A 23832-nucleotide genomic window follows, 5' to 3' on the forward strand; every position below is an offset into this window, starting at 1 on the left:
ATATATATATATATATATAAAATATGAAGATACCTGTACAGTTTGAATTTGAATTTTCTTGTTTGTAAACCATCTAATTGGCCATAGAACATTATAATTTTATTATATGATGATATAATTCTAAAATGAAAGATGTATCACAAAAGTTAAGAAATTGTATATGCTGAGTATTTGTTGAAAAGATAAATGGAAGTCTTGGATAAAATTTGTTATTAACATGACAGAAGTAGCAGATAAATACATACATTTGAAGTCTTGAGTTTTGTATGTACATAAATATAATATATATGTATATATAAGCATATATATACATATATAGTATCACTGAATGTTAACCTTAATTTCGGGTTGTCATTCATGTTTGCATCCTTAGTTGATCATTTCTGTGGTGGGTTTGAAAGTTGCTATATTAGAGACTGTCATTTGGAGATTTGAGAAACCAGGAGATACTGTAGCATGAGTGGCATGAGCATTGATCAGTCCCTCACAGCCTCTGCCAGCAAGCGTTTATCCCAAGTAAAGGGTGTAGGTTAGATAATTGGGTGGTTGAGCAAGTATTCATGTATATGTATTTGATGGATGCAAATATATGTGTTTAAGAATTCAAGTTTAAAGATAAACTGTGTTTACTGTGGGAAGCACACTGGATTTGGGGTTGGGAAACTTGAGTTTTAATACCTAGGCATCTCACTTAGCGTTTTTGGACCTTCAGTCAATGTATCTGTAAACCAAAAGATTTTGAACTAAAGTCCTCTTTCAGTACTACAATTCTATTATCAAATAATTCTCATACTTATGGACTTCTCTAGAGATTAAACAGAAATCTTAGAATAAATTATTTCTCTTTTATAGAATTCAGCATGTAAAGTGACCCTTTGCTGGGCTTTTCAACATTTCAACTATAAGTGAAACATGAGGTCTACCTTCAAGTATTCATCATATTCCTCCAAAATAGTCGGTAATATAACCAAAAATACAACTCTATGTAGAAAAATGCCTTAGCCTATCACTTGGAAGAAGAAAGGCTAGGGAATCCTTAGAAGCATTACTTACTTAGGGTTACTTACTGTTTCTAACAATGCCTGGGATTCTTGGGCTATGGATGATGCTTCCTAGTTAGAGCTCAGTGCTATTCACCTTCTACTTTCTAAATCTTACACTCTCTTGGTTTTTGTGATCACTTACTTCTAGTTGGAGTCTATTTCTTCTCTCTCTTTTTCTCTCTCTCTCCCCACCTTCCTTCCTCTCTCTTTTATTTTTCACCTTGCAATATGTCCAGTCTAAACCATCTACTGACTGATAGAGGAAGAAATCATAATGTTCTTAAATATGACCATGTTAGCCCTTAAATTAACTATAGCAATGCATCAGTCCTGAACTTTGCTTCACACAAGCAGAACACTGATAGAGAGGATATAAAAAATTAACATCAGAAATTAAAGGGAATGAATATCAAAAATGAAATCACTACTGATCTCATAAACATGAAAAAGATAGTGAAGAAATGCTATCAACATCTCTATGAATAAACATTTGATAATTAGCTTAAACAAAATTGACTAACTCCTTGAAATACCAAAACCACCAAAACTCAAAGCCTGCAAGAGGGAAAAAGTTCATTGTCAGCCTTAGCCCACTAGCTGATGGGACTAAGAGTTAGTGGTAAGACAATGCCAATGAAACCAGGGACACTCTGTTCACAACTTTCCACTTGCCATCTACCATGTTAGTTTAGGACGTTGAGACTAGACTAGTCTAGAAGTTGAGACTCTCTCTATGGCTAGAACCTTGAAAATTCTCAGTGTTATTTGGCTAATGCTTGATCTTCCCATCATCATCTTCTCATAAGATTGGACTATGCTGTCTGTACCCCTATCTGTTGATGAAGACCCTGTTATAATCAGATCAATGGGCCACATCCAAGATGCCATATGTAGCCTCATTCAAACATTTCTATGCTCCCCCCTGCCCATTCTAACTGCTATAAATAAGACATCCTACCACTATATGACCAAACTCACTAACCAATAAGTTTCTTGAATTCTTCTTCAGGAATCATAACTTTCAACTAGATTGATTTTTGTCTACTATATTGTCCTTTCTGAGTTTCCTTTCTACTGACCCATCATGACAATCTCTAGATATTGCCAATGTCTCCTTCCTTACCTTCAGCCATAACAGGAAGCAAAAACCAGCAAAGTGGTCAGGAAGGGTCTAACACTAGATTCACATCTGGCTTAGCTACCTACTTCTCACCCATACCCTCCATATATATGACCTTGGGCCACTACTTATTCTTTTCATCTGTTCAAATCTAACCTGAAGATACAAATATCAACTTCATTTAGATTATGTAAATATATATTTATATATATATTATATGTAAAAATAATGTGTATATTATATATTATATGTATCTAATATATATATGTGTGAGTGTGGGGGGATATACACACATGTATATTATATATAATTATATATGAGTGAGTATATAATTATATATGAGTGTTATATATTATATATATTATATAGAATTATATACATATCCACACACATATAATTCTATACTCACTCATATATAAAATTATGTACTTATCTATCCACACATACATATAATTCCATATATACTCACTCATATATAATTATATATATAATTTTATATGTATATAGAATTATATATATATCCACACACTCACATGTGTATATAAATAATTATATTCTGTGGATTGTAGCACAGATCCTATCATAAACACTCAACAAATAAAAATTAAAATAAAACCTGACCTAGCATTTGCTTTACAGATCTTTCCACTGAAAATATTTTACTTGGATGAATCATGTTCCTCCCATTGCTCTCTTTTCCCCTTTCTTTCATAGACAGAAATGAAAAGACTCTATGAAACCAGGTTTTGCCCTTTTGTTGAAGAAAGGGTAATAGTTTCTTCAATATCCCATTTTGCGTTGAAAGCAGAGTTAAGATTAAAGCCCAGGTTTATGCCCCAGGCTAAAGAACCTGGGAGGCTGAGTGTTGAGTGCTGGAGTGCACTTGTCCATGAACAGCATTAGAAGGTGAGAGCAGATCCCCCTAGTCCAATCTTTGGGGAATATAATATAAGAGAAAAGTAGAAAATAGCTGAGAGTCAAAAAGATAGGCAAGCATCCTTGGTTACTTAATATCTACTATATAATGCTCTAAAATTCCTCAACCAGTTATACTTCTCTCAAGCAGCCTGAATAAGAAGTTTCTCCCAATATCCTTGCCAATACAATCAGGTACTCTCAGGAGCTATACAGCCAGTACACCTCTGAGCATGAAGTGCTGAAAATTCTAGATCTAGGATTTAGCTCAGGACTAACCTGAATGAGGAAACTCTTTTTAATTGGACCATGAAAATAATACATGAAGAAAGGAACATAACTTAAGCAAAATGGCTGAAAAATTAATAGGATGGTTAAGTCTATGAAGGGCTGGCAGTGTCAAACTGGCTGGGATGGATGGACATGGACCAGTTGACCAAGGCAGAGTGAGTCTCCTATAGCAAAATTCCCTGGGACTCCCAGCCTCTCCGTCTCTATCTGTATCTGGGATCCAAGCTGAGTTGATCTTCATCAAAACTAAGGTGTAAAACTGTCCTGCTTTATTATTACAGACCCTTTGTGGCCCTGTGAGTAAGTTGGGTCACTTGTTGCTGTCAGAGAATTTAGGTTACCATCACCACCATCCTTCCCATCTGTATATCAGGATTTCATTATAGAGAACCACCAAATATCTTCTTCAGAATACTTTATTCTCACTTTGGCATCCATTAACTGCCATATGCAGGCTGAACGCTGTCTGAGGCCTGAGAACCAATCTCGTCTTACGGTTGAAAGAATTGAGTTTTCTCTCCAGGAGCTGGACAGCCTAGCACCAACTCAGTCCAGCAGAATCTTGGGTCTGGTTTGGACCCCAGTCCTAGGAAGAAAGCCTTCAGCTGTTCCTCAAGGGACACGGTGCTCTCATCTCATTTAGTTTCACTTTCCCTAATGTGGGTCACTCAGGTCTTCTCCAGCTCAGACTTCCCACCCACTCCACTCTAACTACAGAAACTGCCTTCACTCTGATCAACACTCCTGGGGAAATGATTCCTGAGTGTTACCCGATCTTAGGTTAGTGCTCTCTAGAAAGCACCACATTCTCCCCACCTGGACTCTCAACCTGACAGTGGACCCCATTTCTCTGATACAGTGTTCACCATCTACTTCAACCTGCTGCCACCTCCAGGAGACCTCCCAGCCTCGCTCTTAGCTACCTTTCTTTTACCCTTCATTTCTTTTTCTCTTCCTATCATCTTCTTTTTGGTTCTTCTCCTAATTTCTATTTCACCTGTCCAACCCTCCTTGACTGATTGTTGATGGCTCACAACTCTCTGCAGTCCAACTGAACTCTTGAAGTCAAATAATTCCTGCCATCACAAAGGTTGAATTACAGATCCTACCATGTTGTGGTAATATCAGCAGGACTAAGAAGGAGAGAGCCATCAGGTACAAAAGTGAATTAAATTGTGGTGGAGAGTCCTGCATTAAGAGTCTTAACGGGCCCCTGCCTGCCCTCCACTATGCTTAGCCCCTCACAGCATTGTGGGGTCTTTTGTTATGTGAATATATCCTGGAAATAAATCTTTCTGTATCAAAAAAAAAAAAGAGTCTTAATGGGAAAATGTGGCAATGAAGGACTAAGTCACAAAACAAGACAAATTACACTAAAAGACAATGGAGGGGGGGATCAAATATGGCCCATGTTTCTAGCTTCCAACTCCTTTGTCATTCCATTTGTTATTTGTTCCTCGCATACTCTGAGTATACTCATTCTAAAAGATTATTATGGAGCTTTCTCCAGCATCATTGCTCACCTTGGCCTGGTTCATAGGTCTATACCAGGGGTGTCCAACCATTTCTCTTTTCTGCCTTCTATTTGCAATGGGAAAAAAAATAAAGTTGTCTTGGCCTACATAGTAAATATACAACCACAAATGAAAGCTGATGAACAACAAAAAGGTCCATGCATACTGATAACACAGATAAAGCAAAAATAATCCTCACATAATCAGCATGCAGACCACGGGTTGGACACTTCTGGTCTATACCATGAGAACTTGAGCTCAAGAAACATGTGAGCAACACCTTTTACCCTCAGCATAGCTTTTCTTCCTCTTCATTCAGTACCTTAGATCTCCATACTGGGACCAAAACTACATAATTCACCTTTGTTTCATATTTTTTGAATGCTCAGCTCACTTCAAGGGTGATAAAAACATTTCCTCTTCTGCTTCTTACTTTTTAAAGCTAGGCAAAAAAGTTATCTTTCATCCTCCATCTTATGTCTGCCTCTGCAAGAATCTGTGATAATCTACTCTATAGCAACATAAAATTTTGAATTAGGAGGGAGTCATTAATTGCTCTTTAAGAGTTAGATTGGGGAACATGGAAACCATATTATTAGGCCATGTGCACAGAGAGGTTACTCCCATGTAAAGCAGCAGGTGAATGTTCAAATGCAAATGTCTAGGGAAGGGGCCTGGACATGCCCCTCAATGCCTTTGTTTCTACCTTAGGACCACCATGAGCAACAATCTAGGAGTTGTGCAAACACATAATCATGTAACTTTGATAGAGGGAGGCACGGCATATGCAGAAAGTGACTTAAAAAAAAGAACATCAAGTTTGTTCTTAACTTTATAGTTGTTATCAGACACAGACACTTCCCATTCTTTCTTTGGGAACTATCAAAGGATAACTCAAGCCTTGAAATTCTCATAAGCCTAGTATCAGAGGGTCACAGTGGTTCTCAACCTTCCTAATGCTGCAACCCTTTCCGTTCCTTATGTTGTAGTGACTCCCAACCATAAAATTATTTTCATTTCTACTTCATAACTGTAATTTTACTGCTGTTATAAATTGTAATGTAAATATCTGATATGCAGGATGTGTTTTCCGAGGTCACAACTCACACGTTGAGAACCTCTGGTAGAGGACCTACTGGATCAGAGAGTCCTTTTCACTTTTACCATTTCTTGTATACATTCCTAATGCACCTGTGACATAAACATCCACTTATGTTTTAGGGTTCCTTATTAGACTTTGAATTATTTGAAGGCAAGACATATGTCTCAATAACCTATGCAAAATGGGTAAACACAGTGCCTGATGCCCAGTAAATGCTAACTTAAAGAACACTGAATTTTTAAATGGAAGAATAAAGAATGTAGTGTTTCTTGGCCTCATTCTCCATGAATGGACCTTTACTTTTCATCCAGAATGTTTTATTTATTTGGGAAGGTTTCTGTTTCCCAAAGAGACTGACAGGATAAAATCTTTTCCCAGGTCAATATTGTCAAGAGTTTTCCCCACATTTTATTCTAGAATATTTTTGTTTCATGTCTTAAATTTAAATTTTTTATCTAGCAAGAATCAATTTCGGTACTTTCATATTAATCTGAAATTTTTAAAAAAACAAAGAAAGTGACAGCAGTAAAGGGAATCATAATTACTAAGGCTGCTGAAGACCTTCATTCCCCCCGTGAATGCTTTTCTAGCCTATTGCTTTTTCCTAATAGGCTGGTGAAATTAAGACTTTGCCTGGTTCCAATGAGAAAATAATTTTGATAACCAAAAGGAAGATGGATCCTCTAATCACTTTGTCATCACGCCTAGTAGGTAATTTTGAATGAAATAACATTTTAATTTCTTGAACTTACTCCCTTTTAAGCAATTACAGGGAACTTTATAAATAAAAACCCATTTAATTTTCCCCCAAACTCTGCAAGAGAAATATAATTATGTCTGTTTTATAAGATGATGGAATTGAGGCACAGAAGGATTTGAACAACTTACTCCCAATCACACAGCTGGTAAATGGCAGAAACTGATTTTTTTGTTACTATCCCACATTTACTAAACTTTTAGATTTAAAGTTCTGAGTGATTTTCAGCATAAACACATTTTCTGGTAATGATCTATCACATTTTAAATAGAAAAAAAATGACACTAAGAATTAAATAAAAATTATATTGTGTGATAAAAGGCTTTGAATCCATGATAGATATACTCTCAGCTGTCAATCATGACTACACATGGGATGATTACTGGATTACAATCAGAGTCCAGAAGGTGGGTCATTATGATGTCTGTGTCATATGATGATATAGATCAGGCATGCACCCTCATTGATTTGGGAATAAACCTGGTAGAAATGACAACCACAATGTCAACACTAACACATATATTGCAGGTTCTATTTGTTCTTTCACTTAATAAATATTATATGCCAGACATGTGTAAGTTGGTAAGGAGATAGAAATCAATGTTTGTTCATTCAACCTTCTCAATGTTTCTTTAATAATCTCATTGCTTCCTATATCCCCTGTTCCTGAAGGGGTCTGGGTTCTCACCCAGTCTTCCCTGAATAAAAGCCTCTTATTTTACCTCTCAGCCTTCTGACTGGTCTCTCGGCCTCCAGTCTGTGTTGCTTTCCATTTCATTTCTGATTAATGTCAGGAATTAATGGCAGTTACCCATTGCTAACTGCATGATATTCTTAACCTGTAACATGACACTCAATGGCATCCACTTCTCCAACCAGATCTACCTGAAACTCCTACCCATTACTTTGGTCCACTCCTCCCTTCTCACTCCTATCTCCATTCCTCTCTGACACTATGTCAGGCTCCAAAGCAATTGCTAGTTAATTGTGAGCTTCCTAACTACCCTCCAGACTTATCAAGGGAAGGGATTTGAATATATGCATTTTCTCTCCATTTCATCTCTCACAGAAGTGAGACGAGTAAATGTTTATCAAACATCTGGTGTCTAAATAAAGACATGACCTTCACTTTCAGTGCTTTCATAAGAGGTCTGCAAAGACAGAGGCATTTGGTGGCAATGAAAGCTGATGATTATGTAACTTTCCACAAGGTGTTATTTTGGATGGGTGATTATTTTAATGATCTTATTTCAAAGGGTCACAGTCCACATTCATCAAGACGTTCTAGCCTTTTCACAAAGACTTGTATGTGCAAACACCCAGGCTTCTTAGCAATAGCTCCTGCCCTCCTTCCTTGGGGTGCTCTCTTTCCTGCCTCTGCTACCTGCCTAAGCTCTTTTCTCCTTCACTTTGCCATCCTTCTTTCTTGCCCTGGTTAGGAATACCAGACTATTTGATTATTGTGATACAGTTTTCCAACGATTCACCATCAGAATGATTTAGCTGACATTTAAACATTATTAAGAAAGTAAGATGTTGCTTGAAGGTCATAGTTTGGATTTGAAGTTTAAAGGTTTTCACAATGTTTAGTAAAGGTATTCTAAATGTCATCTCTCTCCAGAACTAGCACTCCCATAGTCAATGACAATTGGATTTATTCAGGACTTAGATTTCTTCAGCTTTGCATGTAGTATTTGTCAAAAGAGATCTCAGTTTCCAGGAAGTTATTATTGAAAATACTGTTCCTTTGAGTAACCTTTTCAGGGGTACATGATACCCATGAAAACTCCCCATGCAATGTGCTGCCAAGTCCACATGCTCCATCTCAGGTAAAGCCGAGGTGTAAACAGGCCATTCTTCATTACCCACTGCATAACTTCCCTTTTTCTCAAAGGCGGAAATCTATGTCCTAACTGTGAGTTAGGGTTTAAAGTGGGAACAGTTCAGTGGGACAAAATTGACTTATTAGCCTCAACCTGAGTAAACAGGAGACCAAATCCTCTCCATGGAAAAATTTTATATAAATGAGCACTCGGTCACAAATGGGGTCATAAATTAAAACTTCTCACTAAATGAATAGGTTTGCTCTCTTCCCAACACATCCCAAGGGCTACTTTCTGTATTACGTCCAAGAGGCTTCTGTGTGTGGATGCTTAAGTCCGAGGCAGGAAGCCAGAGGGACTAGAAAAGGATGAAGAAATAGGACAAAAATATCAACCTTGGTTCCTCCCGCCAGGACTCGTTAATTTCCATATCAGCCTCTGACAGGAAGGAGGATTCCTACACGTCCAGGTTACCAAGGGATGTAAATGTTGAGTATTAACATATTAAATAAAATTGAAAATAACAGAAATATACCAATGTTTTGCAATCCATCATGTTTATAAAAATAAATCCATCAAGACACCCAATAAATTAGTCTTGATGAGATTTGTAATGAGGCATTAAAGATAAGCTAAGTAAACTATTAGAATGTTAGAAAATTACATTGCAGCATATCATCTAGTCAGAACTCATATTTTACGCAAATAATTAGACAAAAAATATTTTAAATAAACAAGAAATTTAAATCTTAAGAGTAACTAGACAAAGTGAATTTAATATTTCTGATTACACTGCAGAGCTCAAAGCCATTATATCCTGAGCAGGAATTACATTGGCTGGAAAAGAAGATACTTTTTTTTTTTCTCTCTGCGCTCAAATCCATTGATTCTGTTTTTATCACCAGTGAAAATTAAAGACTTTGAGTATAAATGAAGCCATATTTAGCTTTTTTAAATTCCAGGGCAGTGTGAAGTTTAATATAGTCCGTGATTTCTGCAGGAAACTGCTCGTTACATGGGGCTAATAGAAGAAAAATAATTATTCCTGTTGTTGTTTCAGTGGTACTTTCAGAGATACCGTTTCACAAAAACCAGGAATGTTGATAAGGTCTCTAAACAGATCACAAACTCTCCTTTCTTGAAAAAGGCTGAAGTTATTTTCCTTTTGCAGTTGCACAGGGAAGCGACCAACACCTAGCAATAGCAAATGGTTGCAAGTACAACTGTGCTGGAGGAGGGTCTGCCCACGCACCATGGCCCTGTGTGGAACATGTGGACATTGGAAGAGAAATTCCACTCTGAGATGGAGTGCGAAGGCTCTCTATGCTTCTAGAAGAGAAGGAAAAGTACAGAGTATCTTCCCAATCCCCCTCTCATCAACTCACTATTTTCAGGAAACTCTTCACTCCCACTACCTGACCTCTCAACCCCTCCAGTATAGACATGGACTTCCTCTGCCCACACGGAGAGTGACGTTAGCTTTACTTCATTTATCCAGAGCAGAGATAATACCAGCAATAACAGCAGGCCCCTAAAAACTTAGAGTGGAGGGGATAGAAACGTACTTTGGCCTAGAATCCTTCCTTCATCACACCCCCTACACAGCGCAGTCAAAACTTATGATGCTTTCTAGGGACAAACTCTGCAGTTATAAGAACTTCACAAACTTGCATGTCTTTTGTGTGTGTTTGAGAATGTCTCAAGCATCTCCTTTCTGTCCTTGCCTTCCTGACCCCATGGGAAGCTTCAAACCTCTGTACTTCGCATTCAAACCCATCGAAAACTTCTAAAGATTTAGAAGTTTATTCCCAGTACCCAGAGATACAAATCTTTCTAATCAACAAATCCGGCCTCACATCTTGGGATAGCAGGCATCCTCGTGAGATTATATAGCATTTTGCTCCCAATTGAGCTGAAAATACTATAAGAATGTGAGATTCTCTTTCAATTTCTCTGTCTCCCTGGGCTTGCATGTATGTTCATGGAATCTTACAGCTTTTATTAATTCTACTGCACATTATAACAAAAGACAAAATGTACACTGCAATTGGTAGAAATGGCTAAATAGAACACTGTTATCATTTCTGCTAATTTACATAAGGTAAAATATATACATGGGGAAGAAATGTGATCTTCAGAAAAGAACATGAACAGTTTTTTCCTTAGACATTCAGTGTCCTATGTCAAGGTCTCTATGCCCACCGAGGTCTGGTGATTTACTAGAAGGATTTTCAGCATTCAGTTATAGTTATATTCATGGCTGAAAATTATTACAGTGCAAGGATACACCACAAACATAGAAAAGGGGAAGGACACTTGTGGTAGAGGTGCTAGCTTCAAGCTACCTTCTACCAATGGAGTCACACACTACATAATTTCCCCAACAATGAGTTGTGACAACACATGAGGAGAATAATCCACCAGGGAGCCTCAGTGTCCAAGGTTTTTACTGGAGGCTGGTCACATAAGCACCTTCTATCTAGCACTTTCCAAAATTCCAGGTGCCCAGAAGCAACGCAATATTCAGCATAAAGAAATAGTTCATTCTCTGCATAGTGGCCCACTCTTATTACTCAGGAAGAAGTTTTATACCAGTATACAAAACTGTTTACCAGCAATGCTCCTGGATACCAGACAAAGACCAACCTTATAAGCAGGTCTTTCTAAGCACAGTGTCAGGCCTGCTGTGTTAACTCCCTCTGTTCAGATCCTCAGCTACTCACCTGCTTTGCTCCCATGCTGTGTGAAGAGCTTTCAGGAGACCTCATCCCAACCTAGTTTGCTATTCATGTGTAGAATAGATTCACATTTTATATTCCCATATATTCACATTTGGAAAATAAATTTCTCATTCTTTATTGAAATGCTTTAAGGAAAGTAGGATTAAAAAATCATGAAAGAGTTGGTGTTTATAGCAGGAGCTTCTTTTCAGATAATTTTGGCACTTCTGAGATTTCAGGTATAATTTGAATGCTTTTGATAAAACATCTTAAAAAGTTGAGAACATTTATTAAAACTCTTAGTTCAGCCTAGCAAAAGGAATCATTTTGCATTTTGTGGGGCTCTGAGGAGCCCCAATGATCTGGGCTGAGTTTCCAGACTTCCTGGTTTATATAGTTTGAGTACATTTTGGGCTCCAGGAATCAGGAGATAGTGCAGTCAGACACAGCCTCTAGAATCTCTAGTACAACCTCTATTCTCTTTTCCCAAAAAAGAATTCGACAAGTTTTGCTATACCTTTCTCTTTACACCTGGCATTTATCTATCTAAACTCCATTTTTTATGTTTCTAAACTAACATATTATCATTTGAGACTGCTATCAAGAACCTTTTTTTTAAAGAAAAAACATTATTTTATCACAAGGACACTTGCACTTGAATGTTTATAGAAGCTCAATTCACAATTGCAATGATGTAGAAACAACCCAAGTGCTTATTGGCCCACGGATGGTTAATAAACAGTGCTATATATATATACCATGGAATACTCTTCAGTCATAAAAAATATGGAGACTTTATATCTTTTATATTTGCCTGGATGGAGTTAATGAATGTTCTTCTTAGTAAAGTGTCTCAACAATGGAAAAGATAGTATCCCATGTATTCGATATTAATTTGAACCTAGTAGATGAACAACTACAGGCCCACAAAAGAGAAAAACACAATTAAATTCAAGTAGGGGGGAGGAGGGAAGGAAAGGAGAGGGATCAGGACGCTCCTACCTAATAGGTACAATGTAGGGGTATATGACACACCTGTTGGGTGGGCTCAACTACAACTCTGATGATACAGAACATGCAAACAATGTAACCCTATCATATGTACTGTTATAATAATCCTAAAAACAAAAAATCCTCTGATTCTGTGACTACAAATTTCCTCCATCCTTTGAGAGTCCTGCTTTCTTTTCGGTGCCTCAACTAGGACACACAAGACAGGGCACTTTAAAGTGATCCTTTAAATACATCGATATAACATACCAGTGGATATTTTGGTATATGCCTTCAATACCTAAGTAAATTTGAAAACCTATAGGACAAAGCCTCTTGATCCTCTTTATGTATCGATATGCTCATCCTCTGGGAAAACTTCCTTAAGTCAATCACTTAAGAATAAAAGAAAGAGAAAAACTCAAACTAGGTATGAGCTAGCAGATACCAAGAAAACATGAGTAGACACACGCACTTTTCCACAAAGTTGAGCCTGCGGTTGGGAAAATGGAGTTGGGGGGCAAGAGATTAGTATAGATTAACACAGCAGGCAATGGCTACCCTAGGGTGGGGCGTGCTGGAGAATCCAACTCTGTGGGCAAAATCCAAAATCAATACTGGCAAAATTTTATCAGAGCCAAGACAGAAGAAATTACTGCCCAATATTTCCCACTTGATCTATGAAACATATTCCATGTCTATCAGAAAAGAAGAAAAAGGAAAATTTCCATCTCTAAATAAGCCTGGAGAATGTTGCTTACCATATTCCTTTCTCACAGCCACTTCAGGAATTTGCATTTTAAAAGCTCCCAGAAGACCTTTCAGTAAAGGTAAAATTTATTTCACTAGAAGGACACCAACTTATTTCTTTTAAGGTACTATAATTTGTTTTTATTAACACATATCTAGGTTCCATGTAACATAACATGGGAAATGGTGTTTCCATGCTTTTTAAAAAATAGTGCGTTATTGTCCTTGGTCCCTATGAAACATCAATCTATCAGCTGATTCCTATCCATCTGAAAAATACAACTTGATGAATCTTGCCTCAGACTCCCAGTTTTTGCTTACTGGGTAATTATTTTATGAATTAAATAGTGATCTACTATTGTGAGTATAGTTGCCTGAAAGACTCAGACTAAACTTGGACAGTGAGAAATAAAAGAATATTGGGAAACTAATCCCAAGAAGGAAAAAGAAATAGATTCATTTCCTAATAGAGTCTACTCAAGTGTTTGAAAATTCTGCATCATCAAAACTACTTACAAGTGATTAAATGAGAGAATATTCGGTCCACTTTCTCAGATGCTGCTGGGTCCCAGGTTTTAAAACCACAGTCAACCCAGGAATTCTTTCCCCAGTTTTGTGTTTCACAGATTTGTGTGAAGTCAAGTGTAAGTTACTCAATCTTACTATCTTTAGTTTCCTGCTCTATAAATGAGGCTAGCAGTGCACACCCACCACGGGCTTGGGGAGGAAATTACCATAAATGATTTCGAGCTCTTTGTAAATATGAAATACTGGTGATCTGTGCTAAAAAAGACTAACTCTGTCTTCATGCCCCATTTCTCCCTTCTATTCCCTCAGGGAGACTTATGCTTGTCTGAGGGCACTGAGGGGAAAAAATCATGGTACTGAAAGGTCATTCTCTGTGTGTGGCCAACCAAATGTGATAGCTGGCTAAATCTCCAGCTTATTCCCACTGAATATAAGAAGAACCAAGGTCTCTCAGACAGTTATTCACCTTTCAAATAGGTTTCAAAGTCTGTCTGCAATGATGACAACTTTTATCACCCCAGTACCTTTGTGACCTGAGTGGAACCAGCACGAGATTCTAAGAGATTTTTATTTGTTTTTGAGATAATAAAAAATGAACCAAAAGAAGTTAAAAATTTTAGATCAGTAAAGACTCATGCCTTGGACTTAACTCCTGGAAAAGAGACACTCTGCCATCTCCTTCTCACTTAGTGGTCTTTCTGGGGCCTCATTTGGGTTCAGAACTCAATCATCAGGACCCAGGAGTGAGGGGAAGAGAAATCATTGCTCTTCAACCATTGCAAAATACATCAGATTTCCCACTTTTTATGGCCACACAGGAAGTAGGTAGATCCCACAATCCTAAATCGTCAAGAGCATAACCAGCTCCAAGAAAGTCTTTTGAGAGCTTTGGTAGATCATGGAATCCCATATTTGGAAAGGATCTCAAAGGTCATCTGCATAGCTTCAGGCAAATCCATTCTGGATGATACCCTCTCGTTCACTGGGCCTTTGTTCCTGCTCTGAAAACAGCATCTCTACCTCATCACCAACCTCCAGAGTTATATCACAGCTGTGCACACCTAACCCCTCAGTAGGCAGTGTGCTCTTTAAAAGTATAGATTTTATTTTTCCCTCTGTGCTCCCAGGAACCAAAGTTTGGTCCAGAAGATATGTCGACAAATAATGTGACAGCATCTCCTGCCACCCAAACTAGAGCAAAAGCCTTTTATTCTACTCCTTATGTTCACCTGATAGCTTCCCTTAGGTTAGCCCTTTTATCCACGAAATGGTTTTATAAAATGTAACACAGATTATGCCCCCAGGGCCTGATTGAAACCTATATATTATCTTGAACATACTAAAATAAAATCTGAACCCACCAGCGTTATGTCCCAGCCGCGTGCTTTGCTCCTCAGGTTATCTCTTCTGATCAATGTCTTCCCACCTGTCCCGTCACTGGTGATGGGCAAGTCAACTGCCTGCAGATAACTGACTAATGGGCCTTGAATTTGTGATTTTTTTAAATAACAATGACAACGTTTATAATAATGCAAGAATTACTAAATGTGACACAGAGACACAAAGTGAGCACACGCTGTTGGAAAAATGGTATCAATAGACTCGCTTGACACAGGGTTGCCACAAACCTTCAATTTGTAAAAAATACAATGTCTGTGAAGCACAACAAAGCAAAGCATAATAAAATGAGGTGTACTTACACTTCGTTTTCTTATACAGTATATTTTCTTCTGTGGATGAAAGGGTCATATTGAAACCTGCTGAGAGACTCAAAGATAGAGATTTTTTTCTGACATATTATATATAAAAAGAGAAAAATGCCAGGAGAGAGTAAAATGTGGAGCACGATTGAGCATAGGGCTGGGGAGGTGTGGGCTGGCAGGACACAGACTTAAATTTATCTTTATTTTGAATTTCAAATTAATATACTGGTAGAAATTTTAACTCCAAGTTAAAGTTCAAGTTGTAGTTGGGCCCTTTCCCCGGGGTGTGTGCTGAACACCCTTACTTTGTGCTCATTAGGTATGATCCAGGTTATCACCCTCCCCCGCTTTCCCTCCCCTCTCTGTCCTCTTCCCTCCCCCTTGCTAGACTGGATTCATGTTTTATCATTCATGTGGGCATGTAATTGTCTGTGTATTTGTTTCATGTTAGTATTAAGTAGATTGCATTCTTTTTTCCATTCTTGAGATACTTTACTGAGAAGAATGTGTTTCAACTCCACCCAGGTATACATAAAAGATATAAAGTCTCCATCTTTTACCATGGCTAAACAGTACTCTGGTGTACATATGCCACAGTTTATTAATCCATGCATGGATTGATAGGCATTTGGGTTGCTTCCACAGCTGGGCAATTATGAATTGAGCTGCAATAAACATTCTGTTAGCCACATGTAGAGGACTGAAACTGGACCCACATCTCTCACCATTGACAAAAATTAATTCTTGCTGGATAAAAGATGTAATTTAAGAGACAAAACAACAAAAATTCTATAAGAGAGTGTGGGCAAAATGCTTGAAAATATTGGTCTGGGGAAAGATTTTATGAGGAAGACCACCACACCCCCCATCCCACCCCCCACCCCCCAGGAAACTGCAGCAACACCAAACATAAATAAATGGGATTTGATCAAGCTAAAAAGCTTCTGCACAGCTAAGGGTACCACAACCAAAGCGAACAGCCAGCCTTCAGAATGGGAAAACATCTCTGCATGTTACAAATCTGACAAAGGACTGATTACTAGAATCTACTGAGAACTCAAATTAATCAACAAGAGAAGAGCAAACAACCCCATTTATAAGTGGGCAAGAGACCTGAACAGAAACTCCTCTGAAGATGACAGATGAATGGGCAACAAACACATGAAAAAATATTCACCATCTTTAATCATCAAAGAAATGCCCATCACCTAACGCTAGCAAGATTAGCCCACAAGACAATGTCCCAAATCTGCAGATGCTGGTGTGGATGTGGAGAAAAGGGGACACTTCTAAACTGCTGGTGAGATTGCAAACCATTGCAACCTTTATGGAAAGAAGTATGGAGAAGCCTCAAAAAACTATATATCCACCTTATATTCGATCCTGTAATTCCATTAGTAGGTATCTGCCCTAAAGAACAAAAGTTATTTTACCATGAAGGGCCTGATGTCTTCAGTTCCCTCTCTCTGCATTCTGACAGGGCTGCTCCTTCTGCCACTCTGCTGTTCTCTTCCCTAAAGGGGCTTCCCTGACCATCCCAGCTCCCACGCCTGCCCACAAATATCCCTTCCCCCTCCATTACCTTAGCTTTCTTTATTTCAGGGAAATAAACTGATTTTTTTTTTTTGCTGTTGTGTGTTCATTGTATCTCTCTCACAATCAGATAGAAACCTGGTGAGAGCAGGATCCTGCCTGCTCATCTGCCAATCTCTCAATCTAGGCAGTAAATGTAACTGAGGATCTAGTGAGTGGATGCTCATTTATTCTCTTCTGAGAGAATGCCGAAAGGAATGAATAATTCATTCAATGTTCAAGTCCCTCTCCAACGTACTTCTTGATATCTTTGCCAAGTGCTATCCTATTTTTCCGTGAGTACAAGCAGTGATAAAGAACTCAGTAGTTTTCCATTTGTATACAGCCATGGTATTAATGGGTTTTTCCTTCTGTAATGGGTGTTTGTCTGTCTGACGTGTTCTTCCTGTGATGAACATCCCCACCCCTTGGAAACGCACAAAGCCAGTCTACTCCCTTTTCACATGATGGTTCTTTGATTTTTGCCTTTTGAATCCTCTGTGACGGGTCTTTTCTGCAGGCTGAGAATGCCAGGCCCTTCTTTCATTTCACATTTTATACTTCCAATTTCCCCAACTTTCTTTTATGAATATATCCCAGTTTCTCATAAAACAGAGAGCTCTAACTTGATTTTTTAAAAATGTTAACAGTTATGGTTTTACTAGTACCTGGTGGATTATGTGTGTGTGTATTCAATGCCACCTAATATCACCTAACTTTTCCACCAGCCACATCCCACCAATGACTTCCACTACTTAGGAACAACAACAAAAATATCCCCAAGCCATCAGTGTAGAGCATCAGCAAGTCATACGCACTGGCCAGCCTCCAAGGAGGTCCCAGGGATTCCTTCTGGCTTCAAGCCCTTTTGTAGTTCTCTGCCACATTGCATCAGAATTGGTCTATGTGCCTAGTGGAACATGGCACAAGTGAAAGTATGTAACTTCTGAGGCTACTACTTTATAAAAGATATTTTTGATGTCTGCCATGCTCTCTCTTAACTTCTTTCCTCTGGAGGAAGTTCACTGCTATCTCATGGGGACAAACCAACCTCATGGAGAAATGCAAATAATGAGAAACTGAGCCCTCCGCCCCTACTAGCCATGTGAATTAAACATCGGAGAAGCAAAACCTCTAGTCCCAGTCGAGACTTGAAAACAATCTCATGAAAAACCCTAAGCCAGAACCACCCAACTAAGCATGTATTGGATTTCTACTCTCAGAAATGGTGTAAGAAAACATGTCTTCATGTTTTAAGCTGCTAGGTTTCCACCAATCTGTTATAGGATGGTAGATAAGTAACGCACAGTACCTTCCCCATCCTGCATTAACGCAATTGCTTATTTTAGATCTAAATTTAGATTCATACACTTATTAATAATTTTGTATTTTGAAATTCAGTTCCTTCCAATCAACGTAGGGGTTTTTCTCCAATAAATAATTAGATAATCAACATATCTGACAATTGACACAGTCATAAACAATAATTGGGAAAGTTTGTTATCTTTCAAATTATCATTGCCATTCAACTTACCGATAAAGATGCTAAAATGAAAAATATACTGAACAGCATCCTGGTGGCCTTCAGCAATTTCCCAAGTTCATACTTTCCTAAGCTGTTTTCAAACATATCTTTTACCAGCTAATAATCCACCTTGTTCTCTTTGTATCTACCCAATGCATCTCTATGTTATCTGCAAGGATATTAAAATTTTCGTGGTATGTCTGTTGCATTTTCTTGAACTGTCAGCCTTAGCATTATTAAGTTAAAAAAAAAATAACCTGTTGTTTGGATAAGACTACTTCCTTAACCCGTTTGGCTCCTTGTGGTAATATTTTTCTTTTTCAGAGGCTCAAAGGACATTGTTTTTTACAGATTAAAAGAGTGTCAGGAGTTGGCACAAAGACTATTGACTCGTCAATTTTTTATTCCACCTTCTCTTTTCATTGAACATGAAAGTGGCATTTGTCTCTTCTGGTCCTGGTCGCCTCCCCTATTCTGCAATGCTCACTAGACTACTGTTTACAGCTCTCATGACAGTACTCCCTGGCATGAGAATCTCTTCACTCATTTTACAAACTCACTTTGCTTCCAAAGGTCGTTCGTTCCATCTATCTACGTGTATTTATATGTGTTTCATTATATTAGTCTTTACTTCCTTTCAGGAACCTATTCATTAGTATACCAATCAACAAAGAAATAAATAAAAAGAAAATGAAAAGAAAGAAAGGTAGGATATTAACCATTCCATATTTTGTAACCACTACAAACCTGATTATACCTGTTAAATGAGGAAAGGAAGGAAGAAAGGAAGGAAGGGAGGGAGGGAGGGAGAGAGAGAGAGAGAAGGAGGGAGGGAGAAAGGAGAAGAAGTCTAAGTCAGGAAACCCAATCCTGTTAACACTAAAAATTCTAAAACTTTAATACTTGAATTTGGTTAATATACTCTTTGCTTTAACACACAATGAGGGTGGTCATAACGTATTTATTTTCTTGTACTTTTTCCTGAAATATATTAAAATTTCGTGTCAAATTATAAAATCAGTAAGCTGAATATTTCTTCAGTTATTTATTGTGCATGAATGAAAAAAAAGAACATGGTTTTGAAAACTAAAGACTAGTTCTAAAATATTTTCAGATCTGATTATATTTTCCATTAATAGTTTTAAATACACTTAGTCAACAAAGGAAAACAAAGGAATATTATGTCTGGCAGCAAAAGAATTGACTAGTATATGCAAGTGATAAGCCTATCCAAAGAGATTCAAAATAAGTTATTATGTAATAAATATATCATCCCCAATCAGTGTAGAAGGATAAGAACAATAAAAAGTGCTGGGGTAATAGATAATTATTTTTTTTTTAATTTTCATTGTGCTATTAGACTCTACCTCAGAGCATACATCAGATGCAATAAAGAGTTAAGTTCTAAAAGGGAAATAAGAAATGTACAAAGACACCAGTAAATAAATGAGCAATGGATATAAGAAGAAAATTGCCCAAATAGAAATACAACATTTTAACAAACACATTCAAAGAAAGATGTTCATTCTCATGAGGAATCAAATAAATAAAAAAAAAGTATAATGAAGCATATGTATTAATCCAACAAATTTAAATTTAATACACACATACAGCAATACCAGTTGGTGGAAGGTGAAAGAGATACATTTATATCAACATAAATAAGAATATAAATTACTTCTAAACCCTATTGAAGTCATCTGCCAATAACTATTTTGAAAAGCCTACTAAAGCTGTTTAGTATATTTTACTTAATACTTCTAAGTATTAGCTGTTTTTAACTTCCTAATTCCACTTCTGAACATTTCGCTAGAATGTGCTCCTTTTTTGCTACGTGGCAATGTCTTAGCCAACATTGATTTCTTATTCCACGGCCAGTTCAGGCTTCATTCCCTTTCTGGAGTTTACTATCCTAACCTAGTAAATCTCTTTTTCTGAGCTGAGCTGGCCTCGCAGGAGGGGAGGTCTGATTGTTCAGAAGACAAGGCTGGGTGTTAGCGGGGCAGAAAGGGAGGGGGAGACGGGATCCAGCAGGAAACTCACGTGTCTATGGGGAGTAAATGAGATGCTCTTTGAAATAGTGGGCAGGTCTTTGGTCTTAAGAGCAGCAGCATCCTGAATTACAGAAGAGCAATGAGAATACAGGGGATAATAAGAAAGGGAGAGGCGTCTGTTATGGTGCTGCAGATGGAGGAGAAAGGCCAAAAGATGAAACCAGGAATGAGGAAGATACAGGTGGAAAATGGTGCTCCCAAGTGGAGGGATGAGATAACATTTCAGGTAACAACTTGGAGCTTTGTAGGCAGGCAAGATTTTAATCAGAATAATAAGTCAGTTGGGGAGATGGTGAGTCCCAGGTCATGCTTTTCCAGATCCTAAATGAAGGCTCTGACTCTGAGATTTTCAGGTTGGAAGGAAAGAGAAAAATTGGGGAAACTTCAGAAAAAAAAACTGACAGGGGCATGGACATAAATTGAAGCAGAAAAACAAAAACAAACAAACAAAAAACACACGTGTACTCCCACACTCATATACACACAACTCATTATTTCTTTGATAACCATTTTTTTTTTTTTTTTTTTTTTGCAGTTTTTGGCCGGGACTGGGTTTGAACTACTACCTCCAGCATATGGGGCCAGTGCCCTACTCCTTTGAGACACAGGTGCCACCCTCTTTGATAAGCTTTTTTCCCTCTGGTTAATATAACTGACCTATTCATACTCACAAATTAACAGTGCACTATAGTTATCAATACAGTAAGGCCATTGCATTTGCTGTGTTTTTTTATCAATTTTTACCTTTCACATCCTGTCACAAAATTCATTTCCCCATCTGACTCCCTGTAGCGTAGAGGTTACACCTTGTATGTCTGCCTTCCATATGCTCATTTATAGATATTCCCTTAAAAACATGTATTTTCAATTTCTTAACTTCAAAACGAATCTGAGTGAATTATAATAAAATAGTTATTTTATGCTGGAGATGGATAAATTGATACTATGTTGTTCTCTGTACTTTTCTTTTTTCTCTATAATTTTCAATTTTTAAATATATTTGTGAGATTTAAAAATTGAAATATTTCTCTAGCTAGTGATAGGCACAGCCTGTTAATTCACATAAATGGTAAGTACTACAATTCTCGTCTTGTTTTTGGCCGCTTTTGTTCCTACCAATTTTTAGGTTCTTGGTAGCTTTCCTTGCTCGTTTCTTAAAATATGTTCTTCGGGACTACAACATATTCTGTGTCATAAATACTGCACATTTTACATATCAATAGTCATGCTTTCAACCCTTTCCCACAAAATGTCTCGCCATGGATCTGAGATTTTCTCTGAAGTTTTATTAAGCCCCCAGGTACACACATACTCTATTTTACCAGACCCTGCTAGGACGGCGATACCAATTTATACTTTCACCAGCGGCGCGTGAAAATTGCCAGGTGATCTTATGCCCTTAATGATGTTCAGGGGCTTTTGATTTTCACCATTTAGAAGAATATACAGGAATGTTTCAGTGTTTTCATGTACATGTCTCCGGTTACTAAAAGAATGAGCATCACCTCAGAATTTTATTACTTGTCGGAATTTTCCTCTCTATAAATTGCTTTTTTATACTTTGTTCAACTTTCTGACGGGAGATTCCTCATGTTTCTTGCTTATTTACTGCTGTCATTTGCCTCTTCTAGTTAATCGTGCCCCCTCGGTTCTGCCGTTTGCCAATGTCATCCCTCCATTGCCATCCTTCTGTTAGTTTTCCTTTGGTACCATTTGTTGACCAGTTTTCATTACTTTTCGTGCATATATGCTTCTGTGTAATAATATTTTAGATCTTTTTCATTTTTCCCTATCCAAAGACCCAGAAATATCCTTCCACATTTTTTATTCGTTTCATAGTTTTATCTTTCACATTTGGGATTTTAATTTTAGTTAATAATTTTATCGTCTTCAGAAAAAGAAATACCCTTAAAGTAATCTCTGTGCAAAGCTGGATGAGTTACATGACACTTCCAGCAGAAGAGAAGCATGGCATTCTTCTGGGATCATTTGGGAACTGGACTCATGCATTTATTTTTACTTTTTAAAATAGAATCCTTCAAGAGTATGAGATTGGTGATGCTGGCAGCTTAGCTCAAAAGGATCTAAGAAAGAAAAAAGTTTAAATTGATTAATAAAGAAATAAAAGTTAACGACAAGGTGGGGAAATCACCTTTTTGAAAGCAAAAATAAACCAAGGATGAATCAAAGAAGAATTGTGTGGTGCTTTAGTTAATAACTGTAGCAAAGGAAGCACTATTCTAACAATCAAGGGAATTCTATCATGACTTTTTTTATTAGAGTAAAGTTAGACAACAGCATTAGGAGATGGAATCCCCAAATTATGCTGCTGTTTACATAACATTATTTCTGGGTATAACTTGAAAATGGCAGCTTCATTCATAGCAAAGGACAAGCCAATTGCTGAGAAAGGACATTGTCACCACCAGCAGGAAGTCAATGCCCTCTGCACACAGTATCTGCTGTCTGTGAGCTTCCTGAGACTGGGCTCAGATGGAGCCGCTCCCTCCTGAGGTCATCAGGCCTGAGGCAAGTTCCTCTTCACCTGATCAACTCAGTGGTGGCTCTAATGAGGTTTTGATGTGAGTACAGCCTTGGTGTTTGAATATGTAATTTCCGGGATAGTTAAATGGCTGCTACTGCTGAAATGTTCTAATAAGAACGGTCAGGAGCCTAGGGAACACTGACCCTTGAAATATACCCTCCTCAAATGAATATGGAAAGAGGGGCTGCATGAGTTGTATTCAACTAATTTTTATTTTCTTCCAGTTGGTCAAAAAGCAGAATTTCATGTCTCTGCGAGCGCGACTCTGCACTGTGCTAACTGCTGAGTTTATGCCAATGCACGTGACAACCATAGCCCTTGTCCACAGTCAAAATAGATATTCAGGAGGATAACATTATGGTAAAATCTCTGTAAGTCAATCACCCAAGACTGTAATAAAATGGTCAACATAAGGAGGTGGTCAACATAAGGAACTTCCATTGAGTACATGTGGTACATGGATGGTCTATGAAAATTAGGTCACCTTAAGGAGGGGGTCAGTGCAATAAAATATTGCCAGGAGGCTTAACAAATGCTATGCTGTCTATCCCTCCACTCCCCAATAACTATCTGAATTTTTTCATTATCTTTACCCAAGACTCAAATCATATGCTGATTCAAATGACTTGATCCGTCCCTCAAGGGTTCAAGTTTTAACATCCAAAACTTTGTTCTGATCAAACTCATTATTCTTAAACTCTAAAATAGCCTTTTCTTATTATTCCTTTTTAAATTCATTTTATAATTTCCCTAACAGAGCCCAATTCTCCTATTTTAGCATAACTCCAGATCAACCACCTAGGATTATCCGATGGAGTTATCTGCACGAAGTAATTACTTTTTTTTTTCTTGCAACCATTTCATATTCGAAGATAAGTCT

The sequence above is a fragment of the Otolemur garnettii genome, unplaced genomic scaffold (assembly GCF_000181295.1).
Source record: "Otolemur garnettii isolate 467f Iridium unplaced genomic scaffold, OtoGar3 scaffold00022, whole genome shotgun sequence".
Taxonomy (NCBI): Eukaryota; Metazoa; Chordata; class Mammalia; order Primates; family Galagidae; genus Otolemur; species Otolemur garnettii.